Raw genomic sequence first — 15,079 nt, 5'->3', positions numbered from 1 at the left:
AAAAACAAAACTTTTGAGGCTCAAGAGTATTTTAATGGCTCAAGATCAGACACATAATAAGTAGAAGGGGATTTGAACTGAGTGTGCCGAATTCCAATGCCCATACTCTTCCCAATAATGCAGTGTCTCTCTTATGCTTGGTTACCTATCCCTGCCTCCTACCTACCTGCAGTGAGATGGAAAGAATGGAGTAGGGGGTATCTTAATCTATCAGCTCTTCTTGGGGGTTTGGGGGGGTGACCTAATGGGGTTCAGCATAGTTGCACTTTGTGTGTGAGAGTTGTGCTGGGGACTGAACCAGGGCCTTGTGCATATTAGACAAACTCTCTACCAACTGAGCTATACCCCCAGCCCCATAGTTGCAGTTTTATTAGAAACATTCATGGATATCAAGTCTATTCCTAAAGATTTAATGTTACAGACAGAGAGTTTTTATAGATTAATAGGATATGGCAACCCTTCAAAATCAATTAAATAGCAGATATTCATTTTATTGATTCATCCATTCTTTTAACATGAAAAAAATAAAATTTGTACCACACTGAAACTTAAGTGTCTTCATCCCTTCCTCAAAGCTCTCTGAAAAAGAACTCTAAAATCTCAAAACCCAAGGGAAGTAGTTTATTCTCAATATAGAAATTTCTAGGGCTGGGGATGTGGCTCAAGCGGTAGCGCGCTCGCCTGGCATGCGTGCAGCCCGGGTTCGATCCTCAGCACCACATACAAACAAGGATGTTGTGTCCACCAAAAACTAAAAAATAAATATTAAAATTCTCTCTCTCTCTCTCTCTCTCTCTCTCTCTCTCTCTCTCTCTCTCTCTAAAAAAAAAAAAAGAAAAGAAAAGAAATTTCTAAAAAGAGCTATCATCTAGTGATCCAGGGTACTCCAAATTCACTTTTTATACTGAACAAGCAGTTGTTGAATAGTCACCCATCAGGAATTTTACAGCAATATTTCCACATGAACTTTTATTTTTCAAGGCTGAGGGTGGAACCCAGGGCCTCCTTAGCATACACTATCCACTGAGCACCCTGCCCATTGGACCTGAAGTGTTCAATGAACCAGGTTTCCTTTTATGCCAACATCCTATGATGGACAGAAAAGCTACTATTTAGCCCTTGCTTACAGCTTTATGGGTGGCTCCTGTGGGTATATTAGATGTAACCAAAGTCTAGGAAAAAATATTTCTTTTTTTTTTTTTTTTTTGGTACTAAAGATTGAACCCAGGGCACTTTACCACTGAATGACATCCCTAGCCCCTTTTAAGTTTTATTTTGAGACAGTGTCTTGCTAAGTTGCTGAATGAATGTCTCACTAACTTGCCCAGGCTGGCCTCAAACTTGTGATCCTCCTGCCTTAGCCTTTCAAGCCACTGAGATTAACAGGTGCAAATCACTATTCCTGACTTCACATTTGTTTAAAAACTAAACTTAGTAAAACTTTTTTGTTAAGTTTATTGTAAAAAAAAAAAAAAATTGTTTAAAAAAATAATAATAAGTGCTGCTCAATGGGTAGTGTTACACTCCAGCCACCGGAAGTGGCTGAGTGAGGTAGTGAGTGAGGCAGTGAGTGAGGCAGGGAGACCCCTTGAACCCAGGAGTGCAGAGCCAGCCCAGGCCATACAGCAAGACCTTGTCAAGAAAAATAAATTAATTAATTAAAAAAGGGGAAAAAAATGTTGCTTCTATCTAATAATGCCTTCACATGAAATTGAATTTCTTTTGCCTTGCCTAATAAAGGATAGAAAAAAAATGGGTTAGTCTCACTTTTAACTGATATTGAATAGGCTGATGATATACAAAAAAAAAAAAAAAAGTTGTTTATTTTAATATTATTCATTTTTTATTAAGTAATGTAAGCACTTTGAAGAAAGACTTCCTCAAGCAGAGAAGTCATCAGTCAACACCAGCTGACGAGCTGCTAGACAGGTCATGTGATATCATTTATTTTGGTTACCCAGTCCTCAGCTTTCACAGGTTCAGAGGTTCAATTTTATTAATGCAATAAATGTGACATCTTTCAAGATTATGCCCACATTTACTGGTGTATAGTGTATAAATCATAATGTTAACATATTACTATATATATATATATATATATTTTATGTTGGGGATTGAACCCAGGGTCTTGAACATGCTGGGCTCCTGCTCTCCTCTGAGCCATACCCCCAGCCTAAGCTACTAACAGAAAATGAGTTCCCACCTGGCCCCTTCTCTCTCTCTTTCCCTGGACACTCAGACCCCACCTTCCTCTTCTACCTGACCATAAAAATTCTAATTCGAGGAGGTGGGATTGTGGCTCAGCAGTAGAGCACTCACCTAGCACGGGCAGGACCCGGGTTTGATCCTCAGCACCACATAAAAAAAATAAATAAATAAAGGCATTGTGTTGTGTCCATCTACACCTAAAAAATAAATATTAAAAAAAAATATAATTTGCCAGCACTTTTCCCTTTAACCCTCTTCTCTTTCCATTCTGCACTTATTCTGTAGATAAGTTCTACTCTCTGGTTTCAGCTACTACTTGCCATTTCTACATGCATGTCCCATTGTGATCACCTACTTAACATTTACAAAGTGCAACTTGCCAAGTTTCTCCTCTCGTGTTCCCATTTTCAACAAATGGTATTACCACCTAGGTCATTCCAGACCCTTCTTTCATTAACCCCCAACATTTAATCACCAAGCCCTTGATCTGCTTCAAATATTCCCATTTATTTACTTATTTATTATTTTGCTTTTGATAATACCTCCAAATATACAAAAGAGTAGAGGAAACACCTTGGAATGACAGATACATGCACTCTGATTGTGGTGGTGTCTTCATAGGTGTGTTATGTCAATGTTAATTAAAGTGTACCTTTTGTGTGTGTGTGTGTGTGTGTGTGTGTTATGGTTTGAATGTGAGATGCCCCCCTAAAAACTCACGTGTGAGACAATGCAAGAGTGTTTGGAGTAGAAATGATTAGGTTGTGAGAGCCTTAAACTAATCAGTGAATTAATTCCTGATGAGATTAACTGAGTGGTAACCGGAGGCAGGTGGAGTGTGGCTGGAGGAGGTGGGACATTGGGAGCCTGGTTTGGGGGTATATATTTATATCTGGTGAGTGGAGTCTCTCTCTGCTTTCTGATCATCAGAGCTGCTTCCCTCTGCCACACTCTTCCACCATGATGTTCAGCCTTACCTGGAGCCCCAAGGAATGGAGCTGGCTGTACATGGATCCAGAACTCTGAAACCATGAGCCCTTAAATAAACTTTTCCTCCTCTACAATCGTTCTGGTTAAGTTCTTTAATCACAGGGGCAAAAAAGCTGACAAAACTCTGTGTGTGTGTGTGTGTGTGTGTGTGTGTGTGTGTGTGTGTTGCTAGGGCTCAAACACAGGTCCTCGTGTGTGCTAGGCAAGTGCTCTACAACAAACTACAGTCCCAGCCCCACTGTGCCTTTTTGAAATGAGCAGTTAATTGTAGATCAGTTGTACTTCAATGATGTTTTGAAAAGAGGAAGAAAGAAATGGAGTTAGGAAAGGGCAAGTCCTGACAAAATAAATAATTTGGGCAGCAATCTCCAATGAATGCTAAAGTAATTAGATAAAAAGATAATACGAAAATAAATTTACTTATTTATTTAGTTATCTTTGTGGTGCTGAGGATTGAAACCAGGGGTACCCCAATCCTGAGCTACATCTCCATCTCCCCACTATCTTTTTTTTTTTTTTTTTTTGAGACAGGGTCTTATTAAGTTGCTCAGGCTGGCTTCTAACTTAGAATCTCCTGCCTCAGCCTCCCAAGTAGCTGGGATCAGGCATGTGCCACCTTACCCAGCTCCTCTTTGGCACTATTTTTGATTTTGGCTCTTTTTTTTTTTTTTAAGGTAAGCTTTTTAAAATACTTCATTTTTTTTTTTAGTTTTCGGCGGACACAACATCTTTGTTTGTATGTGGTGCTGAGGATCGAACCCGGGCCGCAGGCATGCCAGGCAAGCACGCTACCGCTTGAGCCACATCCCCAGCCCGGATTTGGCTTTTTGAATTAAAGCCAAGGCCTCACTCATGCTAAGCAAGCATTCTACCACTGAGCTACTCCAACCCTTCTTTGGCATATAGAAACCCTTTTATAACACATATAAACAAATATTAAAATGAAATACATCTCCTCCTTACCCCCTCCATACTATTTCTTAAGGTCTAAAGGAACAAAAATCTCAATACTTTTTAATTTTTATTTATTTTTTTATTTAATTTTTTTAATATTTATTTTTTAATTGTAGTTGGACACAATACCTTTGTTTTATTTATTTACTTTTATGTGGTTATAAGGATTGAACCCAGGGCCTCGTAGGTGCTAAGCAAGCACTCTACCACTGAGCCACAACCCCAGTCCCCACCCTTTTTTTAATTTTGAAGCAGATCTCACTGTGTTGCTCAGGTTGGTGTCCAACTCCTGGATTCAAGGATCCTTCTGCCTCAGCCTCCTAAGTACTAGAATGATAGATGTGTGCCACTATACCCAGCCTAAATATTTTAAAATTATAAAATGTTTGCATGGCATAGTGGTACAAACCTGTTATCCCAGCAACTTAGGGCACCAAGGCATGAGGCCTGCAAGTTTGAAGCCAGCCGGGCCAACTTAATGAGACCATGGCTCAAAATAAAAAATGGCCTGGGGATGTAGCTCCGGGGTAGAGTGCCCCAAGTTCACTCCCCAGTAAAACACACACACACACACCCTAACCCTAACCCTAACACACAATCAATCAATCAATCAATCAAAAATGCTTAAATACCAAAAAATTATTCTGTGAATTCAGAATTGGAAGGAAAACTAATTTTTCTAATCCTTCCCAATAAAAGGTGGCACATCGTTGTACAATCTTCATTTTACAGAAGCTATATTAGAGCTAGGAGCAGGGGCACAAATCTATAATCCCCACTACTCTGGGAGGCTGAGGCAGGAGGATCACAAATTTGAGATCAGTCTTAACCCTATCTCTAAAAATATTTTTTAAATAAGGGGGATATAGCTTAGTGACTGAGCACTTAGTGACTGTGCAAGAGGTCCTGGCTTCCAGAGATAGAAAAAGAGAGAGAACTGGAACACTTTTAGAAGGAAAGAAGGAACATAGTATTCATTCTTTGAGTGATATTTAGTTTGTGTTGACATTTCCTATCTGCTGAACCTTAGAGAAAAAATGCATTCAATATAAAAAGCAGTAGAGTAAACCCAGCACCGTGCTCCTAAATGTTTAACAACCAGCTCCCCAAAAAATCCTGATTTTCATAGTGAGACCCAGATTTTCATCATGAGTCACAAGAAATACTCCTACTGAAATACTCCTGCCAGCATCTGGCTACCAAGTGGAGCTGGGAGCAAATGTGCACTCGACTTTACTGTTTCTATGCAGCCCCCAGGCCCCCAACCCTGCCCGCTTTTCAAACCCAAACTCCTCTTGACCTACTGGACTTTTCTCAGGGGCTGCCAATGTGGCTCAGTGGTGGAGCCTTGCAGGAAGCCCTAGATTTGATCCTCAGCCCTGCAAAAGGAAAGAAGACATTATTCAGCAGCCTCTTTTCAACTTCTTTCTACCCTCCCAGTTCTTTCAGGATCCTTCCACAGGTTGCCTTCTCTGCCTGGAGGACTGACTGAGGCATCCTCCCTCCCCACCTCCCTCCAGCTGCTCCAGGTCTCAGGCTGCCAGTCTACATGCAATGCAAGAACACGTACAATGATTCAAGATGTATTCTTATTATTGTTCATGGTCAAAAACAAGCTTTTACAACTACTACCTTAGACAATACTAGGATGTGCGCCGGCAGGCCGACGTTCATTTTATAGGGCTCAGGCTGACAGTCCCCACCCACCCTGCCATCACCACATTGTCTTGCCTGTGTTTCTTTCTTTTATCAGGTGACACGGTCGTCCTAGGCTGGGAGTCTGGGAGCCTTCTTTCTAGTGACTTGGCATATTTCTGTTCTAATCCAGGAAATGATGAATTTACAGTTTCACTCACAGAGGGCTACTTTCCCCTCCACACAAACAGTAGCTTCAAGCCTCACACCAGCTACGAAAATTATATACTTATTATTAATATTATTATTATTATTTCCATAGCTGCTACTGTAATGCGATTGATTGATTGATTGATTGATTTTTTGGCACCAGGCATTGAACCCAGGGGCACTTAACCACACAGCCACATCCTAGCCCTTTTCATTTTTTATTTAAAGACAGGATCTCACTAAGTTACTTAGGGACTCACTAAATTACTGAGGCTGGCTTTGAACTCATGATCCTCCTGCCTCTGCCCTCAAACCCCTGAGAGTATAGGCCTATGCCACCACATCGGGGTGTAACTTGATTTTGAAGTCATTGGTCAGATTTCTAATGTTTTAACATCTCTTTAAAAAGAAAGCACTTGGTTGAGCACAGCGGTGCATGCTTGTAATCCCAGCAATTTGGGAGGCTGAGGCAGGAAGATAATGGGTTCAAAGGCAGCCTCAGGAATTTAGTGAGAATCTAAACAACTCAGAGAGATCCTGTCTCTATTAAATATTAAAAAGGGCTGGGATGTGGCTCAGTGTTAAGTGCCCCTGGGTTCAATCCCCAGTACCAAAAATAAATAAATAAATAAATGGAATGAAAACATTTTCAGTGCAAAAGTCATTTTGATCACCTTATTGGCATTGTCTTTAAATAACAGGATTTATTGATACCACTGATATTAATTTTCATTTACATAATTTTCAGGAAAGCACTATGAAATTCTCCAAGACCAAAACTTACCATCTTCTTTTCTTCCCTCTCTCCTCTCTCCCTCTATCATCTCTATGTCTGTCCCTCTCCCTATCTTTGCCTTTCTTATTTTCAAAACTTTTCTATTTCCTTTAATAGATTCCTTAATAAGAATGAATAATGGGTCTGTTATTTTTCTCAGTGGGTTAATGTTTGATATTTTGTATCAGGTTATTTATTGGATATATATTATCTATTTTTAATCATTCTTCATTCTTTTTTTAGTGGGGAGGGTACTAGGGATTGAACCCAGGCATGCTTAACCACTGAGCCACATCCCCAGACCTTTTTATTTTTTATTTTTGAGAGAGGATATCATTAAATTGCTGAGGCTGACCTCAAACTTGTGATCCTCCTGCCTCTGACTCTGGAGTTACTGGGATTAAAGGCATGCAACACAGTGCTCAGCACTTTATCCTCTCTTTAATAATTGAGATTTACTGAGAATCTGAAATTAACTCCTATCACCTAAACTTTTGAAAGTCAAAGTATATGTAATTTTCTGAATGCCATATGTTGGTGCTTTATTAAGCAAGTTGTTAATGTTATGTAGCAAACACGTCACTAAACATTCAAAATTATACTAGGACTGGGGTTGGGGTGTAGATAGAGCACATACTTCAGGTGCAGAAGCTATGAGTTTGATCTAAAACACACACACACACACACACCAAAAACATGCACTCTAAAATCCCATATGTAGGCATTCTGAACTACTGAAGACTTCTCTTATATTGCCATTTAAAACTTTAATCAGAGCTGGGCACAGTCTATGTTCCCAGCTAATCAGGAGGCTAAGGCAAGAGGATTAAAAAAAAAAAAAAAAATTGTTTTAATTTTTTTTTTTAAGTTGTAGATGGACACAATACTTTTATTTATTTTTATGTGGTGCTGAGGATCAAACCCAGTGCCTCACATGTGCAAGGGAAGTGCTCTACCACTGAGCCATAACCACAACCCCAAGAGGATTGAAAATTTGAGGCCACTTGGGCAATTTAGTAAGACAATATCTCAAAATGAAAAATAAAAAGAGTTGGCGATGTAGCTCAATGTTAGAGCATACTGGGTTCCATTTCTGGTACCAAAAAGAAAAAGCCAGGCTTGGTGATGCAGGCCTGTAATCCCAGCAACTTGGGCCACTGAGGCAGGAGGACTAGGAGTTCAAAGCCAGTCTCAGCAATTTAGCAAGGACTTAAGCAACTCAGAAAGACCCTGTCTCTAAGTAAAATATCAAAAAGGGCTGGGGAGGGCTGGGGTTGTGGCTCAGCAGTAGAGTGCTCACCTAGCACATGCAAGGTGTTAGGTTCGATCCTCAGCACCACATAAAAATAAATAAATAAAATAAAGGTATTGTGTCAACTACATCTAAAAATATATATGTATTTAAAGGGGAGGTGGGCTGGGGATGTGACTCAGTGGTAAAGTGTCTCTGGGTTTAATCCCCAGTCCCAAGAGAAAAAAAAAAAAAAAAAAACTGCAATCATGAATCTTCTCTTTGACTTTCAGTTCCTTCCATTTATTTCTGGTATGATCATCTTGATTTACTATTACTAGTCGAATTGGATCATTATCACTGCAAATTACTAAAACAATTCCAGGAATGTACTATTACTCTATAAAATGTTGCCTTACCAGTTCTTTTCTTATGACTAGCATTTTCTAAAAATACATCATTGTAGAGCTGGGGATGTATCTCAGTGGTAGAGTGATCACCTAGCATGTCCAAGGCCTGGGGTTCAGCCCTTGTTATGCTCGAATTCGGGACCTCCAAAAGACCACCAGAGACCAAGATCGATATAAACAGCAAAGAGGTGTTTATTGCGAGCTAGCTCAGTCCTCCGCGCACACACCAACTGGTGACACTGAGAGGCCCCGAGCCCAGGGTTTGCAGCAGTTTTATAAATTCTTTGGAGAAGGCAGGGACCCCCACATACATCATAGCATCTCTTAGCAAATCATCACACACCACAGGAAAATCAAACAACAACTCTAAAACATGATTAGCACATTCACTGGTGGGAACAAGTTGGGTAGGGGTGATTGGTTGGTACAAGAGGGGGATTCATTTGAACTGATTGGTTTAAGCCAAAAGGGGTGTTCATGCTGAACTACATAGTTTCCAACACGTTATCAACCACCATAAACTACTGGGAGGGTAATCTGGCATCCCAGGTATTTCCTGTCTCATGTTGATTGGTGGCTGCTAGGGGGTTGCTCTGGATCCCCACTTAGCCTGACTGAGTCAGGGACACCTGGCGCAGCAGATCTCTCCTGTTATTTGTAGATAAACCACTTAGCAGGGTGGGAATGTGCCTAGGAGTGCTCTTTGGGTCTTTCCAAGGACAAAGGTGATGTCCTTTCCTTGGACAGGCTTTGCTCTGAGGTAGAGGCTGGTTTTTCATCCTCAGAATTGCAAAAGCAGATAAATAGTAATACTAAGATCTCTATGTATATCTACACAGATATTATTATTCTTTTGTATGGGGGGGTGGAATAGGGACTGCACTCAAGGTGTTCCACCATTGAACTATATTTCCAGCTTTTTTAAAAAAAAACATTTTCAATTTTCATAAAGAATCTCTCCAAGTTGCCCAGGCTGGCCTTGAATTTGGGATCCTCTTGCCTCAGCCTCCTGAGTCACTGGGATTAAGGCTATGCACCACTATGACCAGCTAGATGTATATATTTAAAAATATATATATATACTGTGTTGGGCGCAGTGGTGCCTGCCTGTAATCCCAGTGGCTCAGGAAGGAGGCAGGAGGATGGCAAGTTCAAAGCCAACCCCAGCAACTTAGCCAGGCCCTGCCTTTTAAAAAAAAAAAAAAAAAGGCTGGGATGCGCCTCAGAGGTTGAGTATCACTGAGCTCTCAATCCCTGGCCCCAAAAATAAATGTTTATATATATGGATATATTCAAACTGCTTTCACCAGAAGTTAGACCAAAGCTCTGATCCTAGGGACCTAGAACAAATGATGAAAACATTTATTTAATTCCTATTACCTTTGGTGTCAGAACGACAAAAGGCTGCTTCCATTAAATAAAATTCTAAGAGAATTTGCAGTAGTCTGTAGTAGTCACTGCTGGTATCCTTGGCACTTAGAACAACAAATATGCAAGGCAGGATGGCTGAATCATTGAATCAGTATAAGCAAGAACTGCAGTCAGATGTAATCATGGCTCAGTATGCCACAAGGTCCTAAGTTGCATCCCCAGTGTGCCAAAAAAAAAAAAAAAAAAAATTAAAAAAAAAAAAATGGAGGAGTGAATTGGTGTGTCCACTCAGTTACAAAATAGACTAGAAAATATTTTTCATATGGGATCTTTAGTCACAGGTTCTTTTATACCTGTTGTTTCGGAAAAAAAAAGCGAAATAAAATTTAGTATGTGATTATTTTGGCAAATATTCATGCAAACAGGTAGACTGAACTTTTTTTTTTTTTAATGGGTTTTGTTTTGGTCTTAGAAGATTGAGGTAAATGGTTTTGGCAGAAGTATATAGAAAATGTTGGTATAAATTTTTTTTGGTATAAAAAAATCTTTTGTTGTTACTTTGATTTTTTTTTTCTTTTTTATTTTTTTGTACCATGGATTGAACCCAGGGACCCTTTGCCACTGAGCTACATCCCCCAGCTCTTTTTTTTTTTTTAATTTATTTATTTTTTATTATTTTTTTTATTAGCTACACATGACATTAAAATGATCTTGGCAATTCATACATTTGAATCAATTTTTATTCATTTATTTTCTTTATTTTGAGACAGGTTCTCACTATGCTTAGGGCTGCACTAAATCGGTGAGGCTGACCTTGAGTTTGCAATCTTCTAGCCTCAGACTCTCAAATTGCTGGATTACACTGTGTCAGCTGGCATGATAAACAATCTTAAATTAATTTTTTAGATACCTGATTTTTTTCCCCCTTTTTTGGTTCCGGGGATTGAACTCAGGGCACTGACCACTGAGCCACATCCCCAGTCCTATTTTGTATTTTATTTAGAGACAGGGTCTGAGTTTCTTAGCGCCTCATGTTGCTGAGGCTGGCTTTGAACTTGAGATCCTCCTGTCTCACATCAGAGCCGCTGGGATTTAAAAAAAATTTTTTTTTCATTGTCAATGGATCTTTATTTTATTTTTTACTTTTTTTTGCTGAGAATCGAACCCAGTGCCTCACACATGCTAGACAAGCGCTCTGCCACTGAGCTGCAACCCCAGCCCCTCCTTTTAATTTTTATTTATTTATTTAGAGACACAGTGTCTCACTAAGTAGCCCAGGCTACTTGAACTTGCATTACCCCTCCCCCCTCCCCACCCCACCCCCTTCTCAGCTTCCTGAGTAGGTGGTATTACAAGCATGCACTACTGCTTACCCTGGTAATTTTTTCAATTTGTAGATGCATAATTGGTTAGATTTATGAAACTTATGCCTCAGCCCCATCACTCTATATTTTATTTGTTTTATTTTCTTTACAGCAACATAGAAAATCCTATTTTAAACTTTTGATTTGCCCATTGCCTGTCCCTCCAAAATAGAATATTTGTTTCACAACTGCAGACAATTTTATCTATGGTGTTACTATAACACCAGCCCCTGGCACAGCCTAGTTACCTCTCCCTGGGGGGGAAAAATTGTTCAATTGTAGGAAGTAAGAAAAAAAAACGGAACGTGACATTTGCTTTCTGATATTTTTCATATTAAATGTTTATTGAAAATGAATTTTAATATCTAATTAGAAAATATTTTCTCCTACATTAACCCCCAAAAGCAAGATCACTTTCCATCTCCTTGTTACTAGACACCTAAATATCTCTGTATTTTAAAATCATATTCTCTTTGATCTCAAAAAAAAAAAAAAAAAGGCACGTTGAGCCAGGCCGGTGGTATACACCTGTAATCCCAGAGACTCTAGAGGCTGAGGCAAGAGGATCACAAGTTCAAAGCCAGCCTCGGCGACTTGGCCAGGTCCTAGGCAACTCAGTGAGACCCTGTAAAAAAGGGCTGGGATTGTTGCTCAGTGGTAGGGCACTCGCCTCACATGACTGAGGGTTTGATCCTCAGCACTACCTTAAAAAAAAAAATAGATAAAATAAAGATTATGTCCATCTACAACTAAATTTTTTTAAATTTGATATATATTTATAGTTGCAGATGGACAAAATACCTTTATTATTTGTTTATTTATTTTTAATGTGGTGCTGAGGATCCCTTTGTCTCTGACCCTTCCTGTTTAAATGCTCCTCCCCCTTCAGCCCCTTAGGTAAAGTCATTCCTCAAAGTCCAGGCTGAGCCTTTTTCCATTTTCTCTACTCTTCTTTGATCATTCGCCTCCACCCTCAGCATTCATCTTCCGCTTTTCCAAGGGGCGAATTTTTTTCCTTTTCCCACCTCCTGACTATCTGATGGGTATATTTCCAGTAAGGAACCGAGCTTCTATAGTTCTCCCCCCACTCCGCCCCGCCCCTGCCCCTATTTGGGATTGAACGCAGGGCCCCTCTACAACTGAGCCACAGCCCCAGCCCTTTTTTTTTTTTTTTTTTTAGCGGGGTGGGGGTGGGGGACAGGGTCTCACCGAGTACCTGAAATGCGTGACCCTCCTGCCTCTGGCTGCTAGGATTACAGACAGGTGCTGCAAGCCAGCTCTTACTGAAAGTCTTAACCATCCTCTTGTGACTGGGTTGATAAGTATAGGACCCAAGGGGGAGGGGCACATTATGGTGTGCTTCTACCTGCTTCTTTTTTTTTTTTTTTTTTTTTGCTTCTACCGTTTCTGTCTTCCTTATCCATGTGTTCAGGCCCTGCCTGGGAAGAATGGTATTTATTGAGTCTCTCATCTCCACAACAGTGAGCACCATCCTTATTTTTCCTTGCTTAACCACTGAACCATACACCCAGCTCCTTTTTTTTTTTTTTTTTTTTTTTTTTGAGACAGGATCTCACTAAATTGTTAGGGCCTCGCTAAGTTGCTGAGGCTGACTTTGAACTTGCAATCCTCCTGCCTCCGCCTCCCAAACATGCACCACAACTGTTTTTGTTTTTTTTTGTTTTTAATGGGATCTGTGTATTCATGTGTACTCATAGCTGGATAAACCTTTTCACTTTTCCTTTTCCTAAGATAATTTTCTGGTCCTTGTTTAAACATACAGAACTTAAACTTTTTCCTGCCATGAGTCAGTGAAGACTAATTTATTTAACCAGGAAGTCCTCATCACTTTGGGGGTGGGAGGAAGGTCTCAGTAAAGTCTAACAGTACAACCATTTGTTTTCAATTTTGTTCGTTAATTTACAAGTGATAGCTGGGTGAGGTGGCACATGCCTATAATTCCAGTTATTTAGGAAGCTGAAGCAAGAGGACTGAAAGTTGGAGGCCAACCTCAACCATTTACAGTGACACTATCACAAAAATAAATAAGGAATGTAGCTCAGTGGTAGAGCAGCTCTGCGTTGAATTCCCTGAACCAGAAAAGAAAAAAAAAAAAAAAAAATGCCAAGTGATGAGAAGTATTTTTCCGGAGGAGAGGATGAAAGAAACAAATCCATCAGTTGCTCTCATCCACTCTCACGCATGATTTTCAAATCTTCCTCTGCTGCCCTTACAATCACTGAAGTCTTTTTTCTGTCTCCAATTCCATGTTACCAATTGTCTACGGAATGTTTCCTCTTAGTATGTTTTTCATTGCCCTACATATTTTTTAATTCTTTAAATGTTTATTTTGACATAATTTCAGGTTTGCCGAAAAGATGCAAGAATAATACAAAATATTCTCATTTACCTTTTACCCAGATTCTTCAGATGTCAGCGTCTTATCACATTGTCTTTGTCCTTTTCCCCCATCTCCTGTTTGCTTGTTTTTCCTGAACCTGTTGAGGGTAATCTGCAGATATGATTTCCCTTTATTGCTAAATGTTTGGATGAGCAGTTCCTAAAACTAAAGACATTCATTTACATAAGCACAGCACAATGATCAAAATCAGGAAAATTAACATTAGTACAATACAATTATCTAATCAAGAGGTTATTCAGATTTTACCAATTGTTCTAATAGAAGGCCCTCTGTTGCAGAAGAAAATCCCAGATCATTCACTGCATCCAATTGTCCTGGCTCTTAATTCTTTAATCTACAATAGTTCCTCAATTTGTCTTTGTCTTTTATGATACTGGTATTTTCAGAATACATGTCAGTTATTCTGTGGACCCTCAACTAAGTATTCCTTTGATCCTTTATCTGTTGGTATTCATTTGCCTCTCAGGCGATGGGAATAATAGTACATAAGTAATCCATTTTCTGTTTTCAGGTGCCAACACCATCTCTTGGTAGACTGGGTCACTTAACTTCTCTAAGCCGTCCTACTTTAAAACTGGGATAATTATCCCTAACCGGTTATGAAAAGGTTGAAAGGAAGTGACATATTTAAAAGGAATTTACCTACTGCGTGGCACAAAATCATTTGCTTTTCTTGTGCTTTGGTTTCTTAGCTCTTCATCCCAGGGTCACCCTTAAATGCCTTAACATTATGTATTAACATAAATGCATTCAAATTAGTCCAAAAGTCTCTGAAAATGGGATTCTAGAATGGCTTGTGACTCATCTAAATAATTGGCAGTCTCATCAGACTATTCACTGCTATTGAATCTGTAGTCAATTAAAATCTCTAAAGCTTTTCCTGCATGGCCCTTTTGCTATTATTATTAATATTACCATCACTAGTATTATTATGCTACTAGTACTTGTTGATCTGACCATTGATATGGATGGGGCACAAGAAGGAATACCTCCAGGCTGACCCCTTTATATTATAATTCTCCCCTCTCCCCTCTCTCTCTCTTTTTTTTCTTTTTTTTTTTTAGAGAGAGAGAGAGAGAGAATTTTAATATTTTTTTTTTAGTATTTGGTGGACACAACATCTTTGTTTGTATGTGGTGCTGGGGATCGAACCCGGGCTGCACTCATGCCAGGCGAGCGCGCTACCACTTGAGCCACAACCCCAGCCCTCTCCCCTCTCTGTAAAGCAATTATCTGCATTTTCAAAATGAGAATACAGATTCAGAGCAGTTAAGTCGCAGGGCTTATATAAATGAGAGATTTGAATCTAATCTCGACTTTCTAGAACATAGAAAACTTTTTAAAAATCTCTTAAGTGTCATTTTTCATTTCTTCTCACCATTCTAGTCTATTGGAAACGCTTGATTCCTGATTTTGTCCTCCTGACATATTAGCTTTTCCTCTCAATTTTGATTTTGTGTGTCTCCTATGTCTTCTTCAAAATCATTGCTAAAAAATATGAATCATGCC

Source organism: Callospermophilus lateralis, chromosome 12 (genome assembly GCF_048772815.1).
Source record: "Callospermophilus lateralis isolate mCalLat2 chromosome 12, mCalLat2.hap1, whole genome shotgun sequence".
Classification (NCBI taxonomy): Eukaryota; Metazoa; Chordata; class Mammalia; order Rodentia; family Sciuridae; genus Callospermophilus; species Callospermophilus lateralis.
The sequence above is the reverse complement of the archived record's forward strand: the minus strand, read 5'-3'. Positions refer to the sequence as shown.